Source organism: Acomys minous (assembly GCF_964271855.1).
Source record: "Acomys minous genome assembly, chromosome: 2".
Classification (NCBI taxonomy): domain Eukaryota; kingdom Metazoa; phylum Chordata; class Mammalia; order Rodentia; family Muridae; genus Acomys; species Acomys minous.
Window position 1 is genome coordinate 84,673,800 of NC_140484.1, and position 9,160 is coordinate 84,682,959.

The following is a 9,160-nucleotide window of genomic DNA, read 5'->3' on the forward strand; positions in this document are numbered from 1 at the left end:
AGGGGAGCCCATTCAGGATTTCTGACCCCCACAGGGACAGAGCCAGAGTGAAGTATCCAAAGCTGTGACAGGGCTTGGGGGCTCCTCACAGTAACCTCAGGAAAGTGGCACAGTAGCTGCCATTTTCTCATGGTATGCTGGGCCCCCTGAGTAAGGCCAGTTGAGCGCAGCCTTGAAGGAGGTGAGAGACAGACCACGGAGCTATCGGAGGAATACTGTCCTAGAGCAGAGGAGGAGTGCCCCCATCACAGCCGCCCAAGCCAGCCATGCTCAGGAGGCTGTGAGACTTGAGCAGCCCCAAACTTGGAGGTCGCTGATGTGTCCAAAGTGCTGCCGCCCTGTCATCACCACAGCTATTTGGGGAGGTGTTGACAGACAGGCCTATCTGGGACAGAGTGGAGGAGGACAGGAGCCAGGAGGAGGCCCCCGATAGGAGCACCCTGAAGAAACAGAAGAGGGTCATGGCACCAGAGTCACAGAGTGGGGGAGGACATGGCCAGCATCTGACCCAGAGCCCCAGGGAAGAGATGAACCTCACACGATGGGACAGCATGAGACTGACTCAGGGATTATGGGAGAGAGAGGCCCAGCTTGGGGGTATAACACCCCACCCCAGCTGGGATCTACCCTGGTAATTAATGCATCTAGGGATGCAGGCCACACCCTGGCACCACGCTAGTAAAAGGGGTTCAAGGTGCTACCATCTGGGCCCCAAAATTTCTGAGGGCAAGCTGTAAAGTAAAAACCAAGGCAGCATGTGAAGGGCACACCCAGGGCTGCCAGCACACCCAGCCCACCAGTCTGCACCCTTAGCTGCCCTCCCGGCCCCGGCCTTCTCCAGGCTCCTTCCTCCCAGCATCCTCTTGCTCCTGTCTGTCCTCCACGTGTGACCAGATTAATCTTTGCATTCTCTACCGCTCCCCTGTGTGCATGTATGTGTGTGTGTGTGTGTGTGTGCATGCATTTGTGTGCACACATGCACACGCATGGCCCCTCCCCCCTTTTTGAGACACAGTATCTGTATAGCCCAGGTTGATCTCAGACTTGCCACAGTCCTCAGGCCTCAGCCATCCAAGTGCTGCGATTCCAGATGTGTGCCAGCGCCCCCCACCCACCCACCCATCTCTTTCCATGGCTCTGAAGTCCCTCTCAGCTCCCCACCTCTTACCTTCTCTGTGCCTCTCTCTCCCTCCTTCCTGTCCACCCCCCACACCCCTGCCCCACCTGTCGCCTCTGCAGTCTGGTGTGGAGGACAGCTGGCAGGACTCCCTGCGTGTTTCTATTCTTGGCCTGAGTGGTGGCGCCTGTGACACCCCAGGTGCACCCTCCACTGTGACCAAATAAGGTCCTAAATGAGGGGCCTGTGGGGGGAAGGGTCCGGGCCTGCACTGACTCAGTGCCTCCTGTGTGCCCGTAGTGCTCATTGTGCGCCCACTGACACCCCACTTCTGAGGAGAGCACCCCTGGCCCTAACACGTCTGACCTGGAAGCTGGGAGCTCATGGGGTTCACTGATGTGAATATGTGGCTCCATGCTGACCCCTGGGAGCCTGGGGGTGCGGGCCGTCGGAGGGGAGGGTTGGTGGCACGCACGGCTTCCTGTGCAGCTGTTGCTGAGCTGAGGCTCGATTTAGCTACATGGCCAGGGTCTGGCCAGATAAGGTGTGGATAGGGACAAGACCCGCCCCTATGGTGCCCCTTAAATTGCAAGGTTTGGGCTGGGGTTGGGGGCGCAGACACCAAGGCCAGGTGAGAGGGTCCTGCTGCGCTGCTGCGGCCCACAAGGTGCCCAGTATTTCTCCACCTGTCTGCTTACCTCTCCTGACTGGGCTCCTGCTACCTTCCAGAGGCTCCTTCCTTCCTCCTTCCCTTCTCTCTCTCTCTCTCTCTCTCTCTCTCTCTCTCTCTCTCTCTCTCTCTCTCCCTCTTTCTTTTCATTTTTCTTTTTTTTTTTTTTTTTTTTTTTTTTTGGTTTTTCGAGACAGGGTTTCTCTATGTATCCTAGGCTGTCCTGGACTCACTTTTGTAGACCAGGCTGGCCTCGAACTCACAGCGATCCGCCTGCCTCTGCCTCCCGAGTGCTGGGATTAAAGGCGTGCGCCACCATTTTTCTGTTTCTCTCTCTGCCCCTCTGTCTCTCCATCTGTCTCTCCAATTTTCACCCCCTTCGTTTCTCTGCCTAACTTCTCTCCTTCTCTAGCTGGTGTTTCCTCCGTGTGTCTGTCTGTCTCTTCTCCTGATTTCCCCCCTGTTCTCTGTATTTCTCTTTCTATAGCTATCTTTGTCTCTCTTGTCTCTGTCTTTCTCCCTCTCTCTTTCTCCCTTCAGTTCTCCCTCCCTGTGTCTCTGCCTGCTAGTTCTCCTCCTGTTTCTGGGTCTTTCTTCCTCCCTCTCGGCTGGGGCTGGAGCCCTGCGTTCTCTCCTGAATAAAGCTGGTTCTGTCCAGGCTCCCCCTTTCTCTGCCTCCGTCTTTCCTTCCTCCTCTGCCCCCACCCACGCCCAGCCCTGATCCTGGATGAGGGGCTCAGTACCGGCAGCAGAGGCATCCCCCTGCCCCACACGACAGGACAGAGGGGTGGAGGGGAGGCACTCAGGACCAGAGAGTCAGGGAGGAAAGTCACCCCAGATGAGGGACAGCAGGTCATGGGATGCAGAGGCCAGGCAGCACCCCACACCCACCAGAGCAGGCTCCCCTCCCCCCTCGGGCCAGGCTGTGCCAGCTCCCGGACAATGCACCCTTGTCTCTTGTCCTGACAGCTGGGGGCTCCCGCCTCCGCCTCTTTGAGAGGGGCCAGTGGCTTTCTGTTGCTCCCCAAGCAAGGGATCCCTGCCTGAGTCCCAGGGTCATTGCATTTTTCTAGTCACCCCTGTGTTTGGCCACCCCTTCTACCCGATGCCTCTGCACTTCCTGTCCTAGCTCTGCTGTCCCCTCGCCTGTCCTCCTTCTGGTTTGCCTGGCCTTTCCCCACTAGGAATCTTGTGAGCACCTGCGGCGTGTGGGGTCCCAGACACTGGGCTCCTTTTCTTCTTGTACCACCCCCATCACTGTTTCTTACTTGTCTCCTCCTCTCTCTGCCCTCCTGGGAGAAGGAATGAACATACCTTGAGCCCCTACTGTATACCAGGCCCTTCACTCACCCCTGATCTCTTCCTTCCCCCCCCCCCCCCCCGCCACTGTTTTCTCCACTCTCTTCCAAGACAAAGAACACATTTATTGAACACAGTTCCGGTATGCACTCCTTCTTGTCATGGTCTCTGCCAGCCTCTGCTTCCTGCTGTTCTCTGCCTGGGGAATATAGGCATTTATTGGGCACCAGCTGTGTGCTAAGCTTTTTTTAAAACATTCCTTTCCCTTCTCCTTCCTCCCTTCTGTCTTTGCTTCCTATTGGCTCTGTCCCCAGGAACGGGAAGGGGCACTAATTGAGCACTGACTGTGTGCCAAGCAATCCACACCTGAGCCTCTCTTGCCTCTGCCTAGCTCTTCCTCTGCAGAGGGAGCGGCGACTATTTCAGGCAGCAGGGTGAGGTGCCCTTTGGGGGCACAGCTAGGGTAAGGGTGAACCTATGTGCGTCAGTGCTAAGGCGGGGACCAGCACTCCCCTCCAGGAACAGATAAGGAAACAGGCTGATGGAAAGAGGGTGTGCCCCCTACAGCTGGCCTGGGTCCCCTGTGGTCCCCTTTGCCCACCCCCACCCAGCATGCGTCTCACTCTGTGCCCTCATCACTCTCTCTCTCGCACACACACATGCTGTTCAAACTCCTCACATACAGTGCGGTACCTGATGCCTGGGTACTCCTGTCATCACCGCAGCTCCTCTCAGCCTGCCATCTCTGCTCCCTCCTCTACTTCCTCTCCCTTTCCCCTTTGTTTCCCTCCAGGTTCCTCTATTCCTCCTCTTCCCCATCTCTTTCCCCTCTTCCTCTACATTTCCTTCTCCTGTACTTCCACCTCCTCTCCTTCCTCCACCCCCTCTGCCTCCGTTTTCCCTTTCATTTCCTTTTCCTCCCCCTAACTTTCTTCCCTCTTTCTCTGCCTCCTCTCTTTCTATTCTCCTGTTCCTCCTTTTCTCCATCTTCTCTTCCTGCATCTTCTCCTCCATCTCTTCCTTGTCTTCCTCCTCATTTTCCATCTTCTCTTCTCCCCTCCTCCTTTCTCCTTCCCTGTTTTCTTCTGTCCCTTCCTTTCTTCCTCCCGATGCTTCTCCTCCATCTCTTCCTGCTTCCGCTCTTCCTCCTCCTCTCCTTCATCTGCTCTTCCTCCTATTTCTCCCCATTTCTGTCTCCTCCTCTTTCCTCTCCTCCTGATGTCCCGCACACCTTTTCTCTACTCCGCCTGCTTGTTCTCTCCTCCTCCTCCATCGCCTCCTCTTCCTGCATCTTCTCCGTTTCCTTCACTTCCTCCTTTTCCACCTCTTCTTTGTTTCTCTTCTAGTGTCTCCTCCTCTTCCTCATTCTTTCATCTCCTCCTACATCTTCCCTGATTTCTTTCCCATTTCCTTCTACTCATCCTATGAATCTTCTATGTCTTCCTCTTTTCCGTCTCCTCCCACTATCTCTTCTTCCTCCTCCATCTCCTCCTCTTCCCTCTCTTTGTCTTCCACTATTGCCACCTTATATTTCTTGTCCTCCTTCCGTATCTCTCCTGATCCTCTTCTTCCTCCTCCATCTCTTTTTCTTCATCCTCTTCCTCCTCCACCTTCGCTTTCTACTGCTTCGCTTTCTCCTCCTCTTTTTGCAGCGCCTCCTCCCTTTTCTCCTTTCTCCTCCACTATCCAGCTCGTCCTTCTCCTCCACCTCCTTCTGCTCCCTTCTTCTTCTGCCTCACCGTCCACCTCCCTCGGCTCCTAGTACATCTCTTAATCCTCTGACTCCTCCTCCCACCCCTCTTTCCCCACTCCACATTCCCTCCGCCATCATTTCCGCTTCCTTGTTTCTTCTTCCATCTCCTCCCTCACTGCTCCCCTTCCTCCAACACCTTCTCTTCCTCATCTCATATTTATCCTCTAACTTTCTTCCTCCTCCTCCTTCTCTTTCTCTGTCTCATCCTCCTTTATATCCTATTTCTTCTCATCCTCCTTCCTTCTCATCTCCTTCTTCTCCATTTTCTCTTCCTCCATCTTCTCCATCTCCTCTTTCTCCACTTCCTCCTCTTCTTCCTCCGCATCTTCATTTTCTTCCTCTCCTTTCCTCCTTCATATTTCCCCCTTCCTTCTCTTCTCTTTAATCCTCTTCTACTTCTTCATCTCTTCCTCTTTCCCCTCGATCACCTCCTCCTAATCCTTTCTCCTCTTCTTCCATCTACTCTTTTCTCTGTCCACTTCTCTTGCATCTTCTACGCTTCTTCCCGCCCCCACCCCTTCCTCTCCTCTTCCTTCCCCTCCCCTCCTTCCTTATTGGTAGGTTAACTCCCCTAACAAAACTGAGCCAGCTGGAGCCAAATTAGTGTATATAAAGTCAGTTTAGTGAAGGCAGCTCTCGGGAGGGTTCAATGGTCCCAAGGAATGGGAGCAAGGAAGTTGCCATGCAGACAGAGACAAAAAAGCAGGGGCAGAGAGAAAGGAGAGAGGAAATGCAGAGGTGAGGGCTAAGCAAAATGTCTGAATTGTATAGGGAAGACCTTCTCCGGGAGGGAAATCTCAGCCCCTGGGCTAGAAAGTGCAGGGTAGAATTCAGGCTGTGCCAGCCATGCCCTGTGACAGGTAGGGACTGAGGGATGCTGGGAGAACCTGGGGCCAAGTCCGCTATGGTTAAATGGGCACCACAGCCATTGTCCCAGGTCTGAATCCCAACACTTACCTTGCGTCATCTCCTCTTACTCTCATTTTCTCCTTCTATGTCATCTTTCTTTTCCTCCTAATTCTTTCCCTGCTCTCCTCCCATGTCCACCTTTCTCTCCTTCACATTGTCTTTCAGTTTCCTCCTTCTCTTCCACCATTCTTCTCCTCCTCTCCCTCCCTCCCCATGTTTTCATCCTTTTCCTTCTCCATTTCCTCATCCTTTCTTCTTCTCTTCCTTCATCTCTTTTCTCCTTTCTTCCTCCTCCATCACTTTTTCCTCTCCTCTTTCTCTTCTGCCTTCATCTCTTTCTTCTTCATCTTCTCTTCCTCCTCTTTCTCCTCCATCTCCTATCTTCTCCCCTTCCTTCTCTTCCTCCCCCCTTCCCCTCCTGCCCTGTGTCTTCTCCTGTTCTACCTCCTCTTCCTCCCCTTCCTCCCCTCCTCTTCCTTTTCCTCCTGCTCCATCTCATCTTCTTCTTCCTTCTCCTTCCCTATCTCTTCCTGCTTCTCTTCTGTCTTTTTCATCTTATCCCCCATGTCTTCCTCAATCTTCTCCGTCTCCTAACTCCTCCCTCTCCATCTCTTCCTTCTTCATCTTCCTCCTCCTCCTCTTTGTCCATCTCCTCTTTTTCACCTGCTCTTCTTCCTCCATCTTCTCTTCCCCGTCTCTTCCTCTACCCCGTCTACTCCTCTTCCTCTTCTGTCTTTCTCCATCTTTCTACCACCTTTATCCTCATCTTATCCTCTCCTCCTTTCATTGTCTTCCTTCACCTCTTCCATCTCCCTTTCCTCTATCTTCTTTTCTTCCCCTTCGCTTCTTTCTCTTCCGTTTTCTCATCACTGTCCTCCTACTTCATCTTATCCTCCCCTTTAAGAGGAGTCTCCCTCATCCTTCATATCTTTCTCCTTTATCTTCTTCCGTCTCCTACGTCCCTTCTTCCTGTCTACCTCCTCCTACTCCTCAGTCTCCCACCTGTAGCCCATCTCCTCCTCTTTCTCTGTCTCCTTCTACTCTTTCACATCCCTTTATTTCTCCATCTACTCCTCTACTTTCTTTTCCTCCATTTCCACTTCTTCTTCCTTCCTTTACTCTTCCTCTATCTCCTCTTCATCTTTCTTCTCTTCACCCATATATTTCCTCCTCTGTCTCCTCCTCAATCCCTTTCTCCTCTCCTTCTCACTTTCATCCTCCTCCATCTCTTCCTTTCTCTTCCTCCTCCATACCCTCCTCCTCTCACTTCATCTTCCTCCTGCTCCATCTTCTTTCTCCAGCTCCCTTTCCTCTGTCTTGTCTTCTCTCCCATTTCCTTCTCCTCTTCCATTTCCATTTCCTCCATCTCCTTATTTGTCTCCTGTTCTTCCCCTGTGTCCCCTCCTTCTTCTCCACCCCAGCTTCCTCTGTCTCCTCCTACCCTCTCCTCTATCTTTCCTGTATCTCCTCCTCTTCCGTATCCTCTTTCGTCTTCATCTCCTACTGCTCCTGTTTCCATCTCCTGTATGTCTGTCTCTCTTGCCCTTCTAATCTCCTTTTTCTCACTCAACCTTTTTCCTTTTCATCCCTCTCCTTCCCTTCCACCCCTTCCCTCTTCTCTAACTCCATGATCTCCTCACTCCTGTTGTCCTCCTCCTCCTCCTCCTTCTCTCTCTCTCTCTCTCTCTCTCTCTCTCTCTCTCTCTCTCTCTCTCCATTTTCAGCTCCATCTTTTTCAATATCCTCCTCTATACCTTACTTTTTCTACTCCTCTTCATCTTCCTACTCTTCTATCTCCTCTGCCTGCAACTCTTCGTTATCTCTTCTTCTGTCTCCCACTCTATCTTATCCCCCTACTTACTCGTCTCACCTTTCTATTCTTCCTCCTTCTTCCCTTCCACTATCCTCCTTCACTTCCTTCTTCCATTCTGTCTTCCCTTTCCACCTCCTCTCTTCATGGCCCATTCCTCTACTTCATCGTCTGCCTTTTCTTCTTTATCTTCTCTTCCTCCTTCATCTCCTTCTTTTTCCTACTCTTTGTCTCCTCCTGCTGCTCTCTTCTCCTCTATCCTGTCTTTCTTCTCATCCTCAACTCTTACTATTTTCCCCATCTCCTATTCTCCCCACTTCTCCTTCATCTCTTCCATTTCCATCTCTTCCTCCTCCATTTTTCTCCTTCCTATTCTAATCCTCCATATCTTCCTCTTGTATCTGCTCTTTGCCCTACATCTCTTCCCTGTTCTCCTCCCTTTCCTCCTCCATATCCTCCTCCTACTCCTTCATCTCCTTTCTCCTCGCTTCTTCCACTTCCTGTTTTTCCTCTCATTTTTTCTACCTCCTCATTATTTTCTGCTCCTCTTTCTCATTCTCACCCTACATGTCCACCTCCTTCCCCTTCTCCATCCAGCTTCCATCTCCCTCACATCTCCCTCTACCTCCATCTTTCTCCTCCTCCATCTGTTCTTCTTTCTTTTCCATTTCATTTTTCTCTCTTTGATCCTCCATTCCCCACTCGTCTTCATCTTGTCTTCTTTCTGTCCTTCCTACTTCTCTTCTTTGCTTCCTCTTTCCCTTCTCTCCTACCATTTTTTCATTTACTATCCTCCTACCTTCCTCTTTTCTTTTCTTTTCTTTTTTTTTGGGGGGGGGTTTCGAGACAGGGTTTCTCTGTGTAGCCTTGGCTGTCCTGGACTCACTTTGTAGACCAGGCTGGCCTCGAACTCACAGCGATCCACCTGCCTCTGCCTCCCGAGTGCTGGGATTAAAGGAGTGCGCCACCATGCCCAGCCTCTTCCTCCCTCTTTTCCAACCTCTGTTCATCTCTGGTCTTTCCTGTGTCCTCCTCCTCTTCCTTGCTACTCCTCAATTTCTACTCTTTTCTTCTTCAACTTCTTTGTTGTTGTTGTTGATGTTAGTTTTTTGTTTGTTTGGTTGGTTGGTTTTTTGTTTTTGTTTTGTTTTGTTTTGTTTTGTTGTGAGACAGGGTTTCTCTGTGTAGTCTTGACTGCCCTGGACTCGCTTTGTAGACCAGGTTGGCCGCAAACTCACAGCCTGCCTCTGCCTTCCCAGTGCTGGGATCAAAGGCGTGCACCCCCCACCCCCACCCCCAGCTTCCTCCTCAACTTACTCCTATACCTCATTCCACAACATCTCTTCTTCCTGCTCCTCCTTCTCTGTTCTCCTCTTTCCCCTTATTAATCTCTCATTGCTTGCACCTTCTTTTCTCCTCCTATCCTCCATATTAACTTCCCCTTCCTCCTTCTCTTGCTCCTTCCCTTCCTCCTGCTTCCTCTTTCTCCATCCCTTCCACCCATGCTCTTCCTCTTATTCCTTTATTAATTCTTCTCCACCTCCTCATTGCTCATCCTCCCCGCTCCAATCCTTTTTCCTCCATCTTCCCTCATCCCTCCTC